Raw genomic sequence first — 13,134 nt, 5'->3', positions numbered from 1 at the left:
TGTGATAGTAGGGCCAAGTCATCTGCGTAGTCTAGGTCTTCAAGATTGGTAAAGAGTGTCCATCTTATTTCTGTGTTATTTCCATCTAGGGTTGATTTCATTACCCAGTCAATTGCTATTACAAAAAAGAGAGCTGACATCACACATCCCTGCCTCACGCCAGATTTTACTATGAAGCATGTATCTGATGAGTTGCCTACAGAGCAATTAAACTCCACGTAAAAAGCTTTTATCAGTTCTACTATATTTGATGGTATTCCATAATGTCTTAAGATCTTCCATAGACTTTCCCTGTGGATACTGTCAAAGGCTTTCTCGAAATCTATAAAGTTTATTATAAGCTGCCTTTGCCACTCTGTACATTGCTCTATAATATTTCGTAGGTTAAACACCTGGTCGCAACAACTTTTCCCTTTCCTAAAAGCTGCTTGTTCTTGTCTTAGTTTGGCATCTATTGCAGTTTTAATTCTGTCAATAATTATTCTGCTGAAAATCTTACTCGGTATTGATAGTAATGTGATGCCCCTCCAGTTATTGCAATTAGTAAGATCTTCCTTCTTTAGTACATTTATGATATTTCCTTGGAACATGTCGTTGGTATTGCATTTCTATTCCAGATCTTGGTGAATAATGAGTGTAAGATGTCTGCTGCAAGGTTAGGGTCTGCTTTGAATATTTCTGCTGGTAGTTGGTCATTTCCAGGTGCTTTGTTGTTCTTAAGGGCTGTTATTGCTTTGAGTATTTCAGCTTTAGATGGTACCTCTGTTTCAATTTCTAAGTCAGTGTCAGCTTCGGGTATGTGTGCCAGTTCGTTAGGCTCTGGGCGATTCAACACTTCTTCAAAATGTTCTCTCCATCTTTCATCTTGTTCCCTTTCGGATGTAATGAGGTTGCTTTGCTTGTCCTTCACATGCATATTTGTTTTTCTTTTCCTTCCACTCAACTTTTTTGTTATTTGATATAGATCTCCCATTCTTTGTTCAGAAGCAGCTTTCTCAGCTTCTTTTGCAATGCCTGCTATAAAACTGTTACGATCTTTCTTTGTTGCTTTCTTCACCTCTCTATTGCAGTTGGAATATTGCTCTCTTAATTTCTCTTTTATTCTTTTAGAGTGGGTATTACATAGCTTGGTTTTATGGCCTTTCCTTCTGTCAATAATATTCCAAGTATCTGGTGTAATCCACTCCTTATACACTTGCCTTTTGAATCCTAGACACTTCTTGCTTGATTCACTGAACAGGTTGCAGATTTCACTCCAATGTTCATCAACCGCTTCATTATCAATATCACAACATTGCAAGGCTTGAAATCTGTTCTTTAGCTCTAATCTAAAGTCTTGCCTCACTTTATTTTCTCTCAGCTTGCCTGTATCTATTCGCCTGATGTTGCTTTTTGGCGCTACCTTCATCAGCTTAAGCTTTATGCTGGCAGTAACAAGGTGGTGATCACTTCCAACATCAGCCCCACGCTTCACTCTTACATCCTGTAAAGATCTTTTCCATTTTCCATTGATGGCAATATGGTCAATTTGGTTTTTATCTCTCCCTCCAGGTGACACCCAGGTAAGTTTGTGTATCTCTTTATGTTGGAACAGTGTTCCACCAATGACTAAGTTGTTGTTTCCACAGAATTCTGTGAAGTATTCACCGTTCTCATTCATGCTTCCATAGCCATTCCTCCCCATAACTCTTTCGTAACCAACATTATCGCTTCCAACTTTCGCATTGAGATCTCCAATGATGATCGTCAGATCTTGTTTTGGAACTTTTTGAAATTCTGCCTGTAGAGCCTCGTAGAATTCCTCTTTAATCTCATTTTCTGCTTCATTTGTAGGGGCATAGACCTGTATTATAGATGTCTGGACAGGTTTTGTTCTCAGTCTTACTCTAATGATTCTTTCATTTACAGGATGGTATTCTATTAATGCTTTTGCTGCATTTTTACTTAGTATGACTGCTACTCCCTCATGATGTTGATTGTCCCTTCTTCCAGAGTACACAATAACTTCCCCTGTACTGGTAATATTCTTCCCACAATCTGTCCATCTACACTCACTGATGCCTAGTACATGTAGCCTGTTTTCCTTCATCTCTCTCAGAACTTGAGCCTGTTTTCCTGTTTCATACATGGTTCGTACGTTCCAGAAACCGACTCTCATTTCTGTTCGTGTGTTCAGTATACTTCTCGTGTGGACAGCTTCCTGTCGGCTTTCACTGTTCACAGTCAAACATGCAGTATTCTGCTGGTATGCTGAAGACTCGACGTTAGTAAAAATATTTCTAGTCCTTGTTTCCGTAATCACTATGATTTCAAAGGAAGGGGAGATTACCCCCTTGCCCAACCCCCAACCTAGAGGACCAGGGTAATTTGTTTATGGTTTCCTTTCACTAGATCTATGGCTTTCCATGGCTAACGAGACTAGATCTGCCCATGATTTTTAAATTAGAGTTTATCTTCTCCTAGGTAACTGCTTTACTCAGCTAACGCCCTTACCTGAGCGGATTTCTATAGGGTTTACTCCTTAGCCTTTCCTTCTCCAAAAGGTAACCACAAGGCAGCGGTTTGTTACTATTTACCCATAGCTGGGGACTAGGATTGCAGGCATCAGGGCATATCCACACGCCGGTGGGCCATGCATGCCGTGCATTTAGGGGCCTAGTCTCCTCCAAGACCCTGCTACCTCGAGGAGGATCCCATATCTGGGCCACATAGGTCTAACTGTGGAGAGGCTATACCTGGCAGGGAAGACTTACGTATTCTGCTTCCTTTTCACAGCAAACTGTTAGCCAGGGGTGGTGCTGAAAGCGAGAGCGACAAGCACAGACACAGACAAACACACACACTGTACGCATCACACAGCCATTATAGTAGATTATAGCTTTGAACAACCTAAAAATATTCTCAAATAATGACAGTGGATTACCTACTGACGGTCACAGATGAAAACAAATTATGCGTGTGGTGCTCAGTGAAAAATTGCTGGAAGTTAAACTTGATACAGACATGAGAAAATACATTGTAACTGCTTGCTACTCTGGTTAGAATTAAAACCAGCGTGTAAAAATATAATGTATATTTAATTTAAAATTCTTTATAAAAATTCATGTTTTAATGTTCATTGAATAAAATTTAAAATGTAAACAATTGTTATTTTTTCAGTTTTCTTGCAGGAAGACAACGAAAACATCCAAGTGTTTAATTTGTAAACACGTATCATAACATGTTTTGTAAAGTGTTTAAAATCTAAACAGTCATGTAATTGTTTAGGGACTAAACACTTTCCGTTACATGTAATGAAATTCAATGTGTTTAGAATTTCAACGCATCAAAAAAAAAGTGTGACAAGAAAGTGCTTAGGAAAGTGTATATCATCTAAACACATTTTTTACAGTGTAAACTATATGTAAACAAATAGAAAACAACTATCAGATAAAAAGTTGTTTTGCAAAGGAAAAAGGAAAAAATGAATGTATATACATGCTAGCAATCTTTTGACAATCTGCAGTTAATAAAAAGCATCATTTTACTAAAGTTGGAGGACATCATCTCAACAAATCTACAACAATGCTAAACTTTCAAGTGAAATAATCTACTGATGAAATATAGAGGTATAAATGTTCTTCAAAATGCAAGTTTGATATCGTTTATAGAAAAAAATAACCTCAGTGCCTCTCAGTATGTCCTCGGTAGCCTCAGAAAAAACCTCAGTATCACTCAGTGCCCCTCAGTACTTCCACAGTATCAACAGTCCAAACCTCAGTGCTCCTCAGTAGCACAACAGAATGCACAATCAAAACCTCAGTGCATCTCAGGACTACCTCAGAATCTCAGTAGTAGCCTCAGTACCACTCAGGGTTTTCTCAGTACAACTCAGGGTTTTGTTGGATTCTCAGAATCTTTTTAATACAGTAGTGTCTTATTGTTCTGTGAACAATAAGTCTCCTAGTTAGGTATTTCCACCTTTCTGTGGAAAAACCTATTGATATTGTTCTATTTTTTATTATTATTATTATTTTTCCGCCGAATGGTTTTTTGTTTCTTAAGATATCGAAAAGATTTATAGTTTATATGAATGTACTTCTAAAATGATTTTTAGTTAAACCCTGCGTAAATGAACTTTGACCCCTTTCGGAGTTATTGCCCCTTTTGCAAGAAATGCATGCTATTTCTACTCCTTCGAAAGCGTAAACCGAAGAGGCATGAAACCTTCACCAATGTCTTCGACTAATAAAGGGGACTTTTCAATCTGATCATTGCGAAAGCATTCAGGAACCCCTTCAATGAGATATTGCCCCTGAAACTTTTTAAATTTTACACATAATTAAAAAAATTTTCAAAACGACAAGTTGTAGAGACATGGGACCAACTGCAAAAGATTCAATGACCTTAGACCTTCAAATTCATGTAAAGGTCAAATGTCAAGGTCACTCCAAAACTGAGAATTTTAGGTCTTTTTATATATCTTTTGTCATTTAACATATACTTAATGTCTATGCATCATTAATATGTCCTCTTTTAACTATTTCATAAAACCAATTTTTTTACCCTAAGATTAAACCTTTTAAAAGTTATTGCCCCTTGTGCAAAAAACCTTGTTATCGCTACTCTTTCGAAACCATAGAAGATAGAGACACCAAACCTTCTCTTATGTCTTCAGGGTCTTTAGTCCTTACTTCACTGCATAGTTGCAAAAGGATCTGATGACCCCCTTATATGAGTTATTGCCCTTTAACTTCTTTGTACTTACTATTAAACCTTATAACTTTAAAACTATAAGTCATAGAATCATGGGGTTAATTGACCTTGAATATTTTTTCAAGGTCAAAGGTCAAGGTCACTTCATTTTTTTGTTAAATTTTTAATTTTTGCTATCCACTAAGACAATTTTAGTTTCTTATTCATGGAATTAAATTTTAAAACAAAATTGAAATTCAAAGAAGGTGGAAAGACCTCTTATTGTTCTTTGAACAATAAGTTTCTTACTTATTATTAGGTCTTTCCACCTTCCTGTGGAAAGACCTCTTGAAATGCTTATGTTTATTATTAAGGTCTTCCGTCTCCACGGAAGACCTTATAGTGATTCTATTGTTTCTTATTAAGGTCTTCCGACTTCCTTCGGAAGACCTTATTGTTTTCCGTCGGTTTCCTAATATTATTATTATTATCCGGTAGGCGATTTTCGACCACCGATACTTTTCGAGATATATGAATTTTAACATTGAAGGAGGGGGGATGAAATTTTTGAAAGTCACAATAACGTTCAGAAAATTATTTTGAGCATGGAAATATATTAGAACTAACTAGTACAACATATCCTGTAAGTTTCATATCGATTAGAGAGGAACTTCCGGTTTAAGGGGTCTTTGAAAATAGTCTATGGGAGTTTCTATGTTAAAATGAAATTAGTTGTGGGCCATTTTCTGTTTAAATCATCAAGATTTTCTTGTAATATTTTAAATACAGAATGACTCTGGTATTGCCCTGAACTCAAAAGAATATAAAACTATAATTGAGAAAAAAAGGGATTTCAAGGGGTCATCCTTGAAAACAGACCTTTCCCTGTAACTTTTTTTTTTCTCAATGAATTTTCAAACAGTTTTCAGATTTGACTCAAGCATAAAGAGAACAATCTAAAAATTATGGTCCGTGGGGTCACATTTTGACCCCTTAAAGGAGTTTAAGAGACCTGAAATATTATATTTTTAATTTTTTTCCAAAAATGATGATATAGGAGTTATCTCTCTTTGTCAACATGTTTGGAGTTTAAAATGATCTGTTTGTTTCAATTTTGGTAAGCATATGAAGTGTACTTCCGGTTTTATAAGTACCTTAAATTTGTCTATGGAGATTTCTATGTTAAATTAATAATCATTCAATATCAATTATCTCAAAAGGGAAGCAAGCAATTCTTATGATATTTCACATGAATAATAATTCTATTATTATCTTTTGGAGAATAGATCAGGAAACAAGGTTCGTTCAGATTATAGGGATTTTAGGGGTCAGTATAGAAGAACCGTTTTTTGGCCTGTAACTTTTTTATTTCTCAATCAATATACAAACTGACTTCAGTTTTGAGTTAAGCATAAGAAGGGCAATTTAAAAATTATGGTCCATGGGGTCACTTTTTGACCCCTTAAAGGACTTTTAGAGACCTGAAATTTTGTTTTTTTAAGTATTTTCAAAAATAATTGTGCAAGAGTTACCTCTCTTTGTCAAACTGTTAAGAGTTTTAAATGCTCTCTATTTGTCAATTTTGGTATGGATATGTAAATTACTTCCGGTTTTATAAGTACCTTAAAATTGTCTATGGAGATTTCTATGTTAAATATGAAATCAGACAATGTCCCATATATCGAAAGGGAAGCAAGCGATTCTCGTGATATTTCACATGAATAATGACTCTATCATTGTCTCAACTTGGTAAGGTCATGCATAGAAAAATCCCTTAAGTAGAAGGGATTTTAGGGGTCAATTCAGAAAACAGCCTTTTCCCTCTAACTTTTTTATTTTTCAAGCAATCTTAAAACTAATTTTGGTTTTGCATTTTGCATAAACAGTGCAGTTCAAAAAATATTGGCCTTGGGGTCACTTTTTGACCCCTTATAGGAGTTTTAGTGGATTGAAAAACAGTACATTTTCGTATGTTTTAAATATTGATGAAAGAGTTATGTCTCTTTGAGTAGACGCTGGTGGACAAAGAGAATTGTTATGTTTTCAATTCAGTGTTGATCTCAAAAGAACTTTTGCGATATTGTATTATTTGAGTTTTTTTAAATGTGTAATAAACGATTCTTCTTTTTAAGGGGTCGAAAAGCCCTCCGTTTTTGTTGAACGACAAAAATAAGGTCTTGTTATTTTTATAATTAACGCATTCCAAAATCAAAACAGAAAATCTTTTTTTCTGTTTTAAGCATTTTGCCCTTAAGTATTGACAAAACTCAACAAATAACACAGTTTACAAGATATTTATTGGTGCGAATATCAAAAGTTTAATGAACGCGAACCATCGTTCACATAGCTAGATTTTACGGAGTAAATTTCCTCCCAAAACTATCACTGAAACAGTTTTCACTACCACATTACAATATGAAAAAGGCAAAAATCTACAGGGTAAATTTCCTTTCAAAAATGACACTGATACAGTTAGCATACAGTAGTCAATTCAAAAGCGACTATCCTTGATATAACAAGATTTTACGGAGTAAATTTCCTCCCAAAGAATATCACTGATACAGTATTCACTACAAAATTACAATTTAGAAATAGCAAAAATCTACAGAGTAAATTTCCTCTCTAAATTCACATTGGTGCATTGTACATTAAGTATTTCAAAGCCAAAGCAACCATCGTTTACATAGCTAGATTTTACGGAGTAAATTTCCTCCCAAAGACTATCACTGAAACAGTTTTCACTACCACAGTGCAAATTGAAGAAGGCAAAAATCTACAAATGTAATTTTCCTCTCAAAAATGACATTGATACAGTGTAATAGACAGCTACATTTTAGGGGGTAAATTTCCTCCCAAAGAATATCATTGATACATGTACAGTGTTCACTACTAACATTACAGTTTGAAAAAAAGCAAAAATCTACAGGGTAAATTTCCTCTCAAAATGACAATGATACAGTGTAATAGACAGCTAAATTTTAGGGGGTAAATTTCCTCCCAAAAAATGTCACTGATGCAGTGTTAACTACTAGCATTGCAGTTTGGTAATAACAAAAAATCTACAGAGTAAACCTCCTCTCTAAATTCACATTAGTTCATAGCACATTCAGTATTTTAAAGCCAAAGCAACCATCGTTTACACAGCTAGATTTTACGGAGTAGATTTCCTCCCAAAGACTATCACTGATATAGTGTTCACAACATTATTACAATTTGTAAATAGCAAAAATCTAGAGAGTAAATTTCCTCTCAAAATGACATTCATACAGTAACATGCAGTAGTCAATTCAGAAGCGACTATCCTTGATATAACAAGATTTTACGGAGTAAATTTCCTCCAAAAGAACATCACTGAAACAGTATTCACTACAACAATTACAATTTAGAAATAGCAAAAATCTACAGAGTAAATCTCCTCTCTAAATTCACATTGGTGCATTGTATATTCAGTATTTCAAAGCCAAAGTAACCATCGTTTACATAGCTATATTTTACGGAGTAAATTTCCTCCCAAAGGCTATCACTGATACAGTGTTCACTACTAACATAACAATTTGGTAATAAAAAAATCTACAGAGTAAATTTCCTTTCTAAATTCACGTCTGTGCATTGTACATTCAGTATTTCAAAGCAAAAGAAACCATCGTTTACTTAGCTAGATTTTACGGAGTAAATTTCCTCCCAAAGAATATCACTGATACATTGTTCACCACTACATTTCAAAATAGAAAAAACTCTACAGAGTAAATTTCCTCTCAAATTGCACCTCATTGCATTGTACATTCAGCATTCCAAAGCCAAAGCAACCATCGTTTACACAGCTAGATTTTACGGAGTAAATTTCCTCCCAAAGAGAATCACTGATATAGTGTTCACAACTATATTACAATTTGAAAATAGCAAAAATCTAGAGAGTAAATTTCCTCTCAAAATGACATTCATACAGTAAACATACAGTTGTCAATTCAAAAGCAAATAGCCTTTATATAACAAAACTTTACAGGGTAAATTTCCTCCCAAAGAATTTCACTGATGCAGTGTTCACTACTAACATTACAGTTTGGTAATAAAAATCTACAGAGTAACTGTAAAAACAGAAAACAGTCACTTTTATATCCAGTCGTCACTTAAACCACTCCTGAAATATTGCGATCACTTATTGAGGGGCAGTCTAACTTGGTTTTCTTTCTCTAACTTGCTTCGTGTTCTCTGCGACTTTGAAGTGGATAAGCCACTGGGCACAATGCAAATATCTGATGCCGCCAATTTCAAAACTGCCTTTTACACAAATCATCATGTGGGGTAAAAAACGTGAAACGGAAAAATAAACTGTTTTCATGCAGAACTTGAAAACAAATTCATTGTTTTCAAGATCAATGAATGAATTAGCGTCAATAGGTTGTTGTGAGAGAAAATTGAGATGGTCTGTTTCTTATCATTTCACCATTTTCTTTTCTGGTGCGTGAATCCCCGCTGTTACATTTGTAATCAACCCCTTGTATTTGATAGAGCTGCGGCCATGTCATAATATTCTGACCTAAATCAAGCTGTAAGTTCACATTTTTTCACCATCAAAATCTAAGCCCGACAAAATCACAGGTCGCCCTATTTACATTTTGTTGATATGTAACATATACTCTGCTGTAATTGCATAAACATTATCTTCTCATGCAGCAGTAACCGAGATTGAGGTTTCAAAGATGTGATAAAAATCATGGACTGTTATTCTTTTTTTTAGTTGATCTATCGACACTAACACCATGAGGTCAAAAAAGAGAAAAATAGACTTTAGAAAAAGCTAACGCAAAAGCAATACTGATAAAACTTCTTTTGAACATTTAATTTTAAAAACTCAAATAATGTAATTCATTTGAAATAGAAAAAAATAAATATCGCCTTCCTTTTTATATGCCTGTATTTTCTATTCTTAATTGTAATTTATTATTTACGACTTGTATTCGATAATGGTGTATTGGGTGTTATACATCTGATCTTAATTACTAAGACTGTTATTCTTAAATTTTGTAAGCATCTAGATATATTATCTATCAAACCTGAAAGCGCAAGCTGACCTCTGAGAAAATGTAAATCCATTGAAGTTTATTCCATTTTACTATTTACATGTTTTACATGTAAACTACTGCTACATGTATCGCATTTGTATGTATAATTATTTCATGTGACAGTATATTAATTAATACATTATTGAAAATGTTTATTTTTCAGGATGTAACAAAAATATGAACAGTTAACATTTACATGCAAAGAAATCTTGTCCGATTGACGCGCACCGATGAAGTCAATAAAAGTGTAATTGATACAAATCACGCATATTCCCCAAACGCTGGCAAGACAGTCTACGGCAGCAGATTTCGATTTCAGGAGGGTGGATCCTAGGTTTTCAGCTTTTTTGATTAAAGAAAAATAAACTTGATAAATTCCTCCATTCATTTCTATCAGTGATATTTTTACATTAAAATGAAAATATTAACGTAGCCAATCAGGTTGGGTCTAGGTATCACAACGGTAAATGTTTTCACAAAAAGATCGTAAAAAAAGAATCGGGTAATTGTTTACTTGAAAAAAATATTTAGCAGGAGATGTTTAACATTACCTGTCACACTAGGTGACACATCCTCACACACAAAACGGTACCTACACGGCATTTTCTTTTTCCATTTGCAAACAGGGCTACCTCAAATCCACGCGTTTTTAATGTGTTTATAAACATTCCGAGTGCATCACAGGTAGTAGCCTCCCATGCCCGGAAAAAAGGTCCTTTCAAAAACCTTTATTTGTTCATAAAGTACATAAAATTTACTAGACATAGGTACCAAAGTTGTAAAAATGGCTTGGAAGAGAATAGAAAAACGTCTCAAAAGAAAGGAAAATCAATTTGATATGTATGGACCTATATTTGACTAAGTTCATTTTGATTGGTCAGTTATCAGTGTGATACCTATACTTCCAGAATTACCTAGTTCGTCGTACCCGAAGTTAATTTATACTAAGGGAAATAAAATTATATGGAAATACGTAAATAAAAAATTGAAAGACAGCTTATTTCTACTATCGATTTAGTTTACTACAATTAATAATTATTATAACTTTCTTTTTCTTTAATTTACGTTTTTCAGTATTTGATTAATATAACCCCCCTCCCGAAAAAAAAAGAATGGGTCAAAGGCTTCTTAATAATTAGTTTTCTACTTTTGTTTTAATCCCAATTTACTTAAGACATTAATTGCCTCGCCAAGATTTCTCGGGGAAATTTTCTCAGATTAACGTTAATTCGGCTTTTATTGAGTTCGCTCTCCGGATAGAATGCTAAGGTTTTCTTGGCATGTTTCCTTTCTTAGAAAGGATATCTATCTATATTGCTAAAAACAACTTTTAAAAATATATAACAAAAATAGAATAATTAATAAGGAAAAAGCAAAACTTATAAAATTTTGTTCTGGACTTAAAAATTCAAATTTATATGTACATCATTTCTAAAATATAAAAAAAATGCATTCTTTTATTTAAGCATAATTTTTCTTGATATCTAGACAATAAAGTGTATTTTTTCATTTAATTGAATGACTGAAAGTAATTACGATCGACTTCTGCAGGATGGGCAATGTGATACCTCCATAGACCTAAAGAATACATGCTGAGCACATATTGCTCCTAATCGAGAATTAATGGGTGGAAGATCTGATAACCATATGTACTTAACTGTGTGGGATTGTTTTGCATAACATGGAATAAAGAAAGTAACTTTGTAGACACTATATTTTGAACTTAGCTAGAATGTCTTTTTTTTATTTTGGCAACTTCATGTACTTAATAATAGCAATTCTCCCGAACCCTTTCGACAAGTCATGTAAGATCTGTTGTCGAAAAGTTTTGCTAAAAACAGTTTTATCTTTTAATTTCTCAAAAAATAATTTAGTCTATCTGTGCATTTTTTAATTATTAAATATTTCAAAGAGAGTAATGCTAAAACACTCGGGAATTCAACTTAATAAAAAAATTCGATATCAGCCTGTGTAAAAGAAAAGACAATCTCGGCCTTATCCAAGTTCCCCTGTAGTTAAATTCTTTTTTATACATGTATATTTCTTTAAATTTGTAAATATACAAATTATACAGTATTAGTATTAAAAGTTAATAAAAAAAAAGGCACGTTTAAATTAAAAAAGAAAAAATAGACAAATTGTGTAACTGTAATTACGCTACATAAAATAATATATATTTCAAATTTTTACTATCATTCTTCACAATTTTTGCAGTCTGACATCCAATAATCTGTAAATAATAAATTACAATAGGATCGAAAGACACTGGCATAAAGAAAGCAAATCATTTACAATATTAGAGTTCTATTGTCAAAAAAAGTTTTTTTATAAAGCTTATTTTTCTCTTTTTTAATCTCATTGTGTTAGTGTAGATATATCATCGAAAAGGAATAATTGTCCGTGATTTTTTTTTTCCATCTTCATGAGCTTTGAAACCGCATATTTACAAAAAGTAATAAATACTACGACACGAGTAGATAATGTTAATGCACTTGCAGCAGAGTGTGGTGTTAAATATCACCAAATTTTAAATAATAGTATGGCAACTTGTACTTTTGACAGGCTTAGATTTTGATGGTGAGAAAATGTTGAAATTACAGCTTAATTTAGGTCAGATTATTATGACATGGCCGCAGCTCTATCCAGTACAAAGGGTTAATAGCAAGTGTAACAGCGGGGATTCATACAGCGGAAAAGAAAATGGTGAAATGATGAGAAGCAGACCCTCTCAATTTTCTCTCACAACAATCTAATTCATTTATCTTGAAAACGATGGATTTGTTTTTAAGTTCTGTGTTAAAACAGTTTATTTTTCCGTTTCCCGATTTATATACTACAAAATGATTTGTGTGTATGGTAGTTTTGAAATTGGCGGCATCGGATATTTGCATTCTGCCCAGTTTCATCTACTTCAAAGTCACAGAGAACACGAAGCAAGTTAGGGAAAGAAAACCAAGTTAGACTGCCCAACATTCTGTGAACGCAATTATTTCAGGAGTGGTTTAAGTGACGACTGGAAATAAAAGTGACTGTTTTCTGATGAATGGAGAAATATTGAAACCAAGACCAAAGATTGAACAATAAAGGTATATTTACAAATATATAATTATGTATATGTTACGATAAGTGTAATTAAGGTAGTGTCTTCAAATGAATTCTACCCTTAACTACAGTTCATGAGGATTTCGATCCTTGGTCAAGGTGGTTGCTTTCATTTATCTCTCTGAACACCCCTTTTAAAATTCAAGGCGTAGTAATTAGTGTCTTAATTGCATATGTCCTGCATGAACTAATCTGAATGCAAAATCGTGATTAATACAATAGTATATGATCTGGTTTTATATGAGAAAATTGACATCATCCTCAAGTAAAATTTATCTTGTCTTAGTTTGTCTAA

Source organism: Saccostrea cucullata, unplaced genomic scaffold (genome assembly GCF_032062105.1).
Source record: "Saccostrea cucullata isolate Sc308-1 unplaced genomic scaffold, CSIRO_AGI_Scuc_v1 ctg5538, whole genome shotgun sequence".
Classification (NCBI taxonomy): Eukaryota; Metazoa; Mollusca; class Bivalvia; order Ostreida; family Ostreidae; genus Saccostrea; species Saccostrea cuccullata.
Note: the sequence above shows the minus strand (reverse complement) of the source record.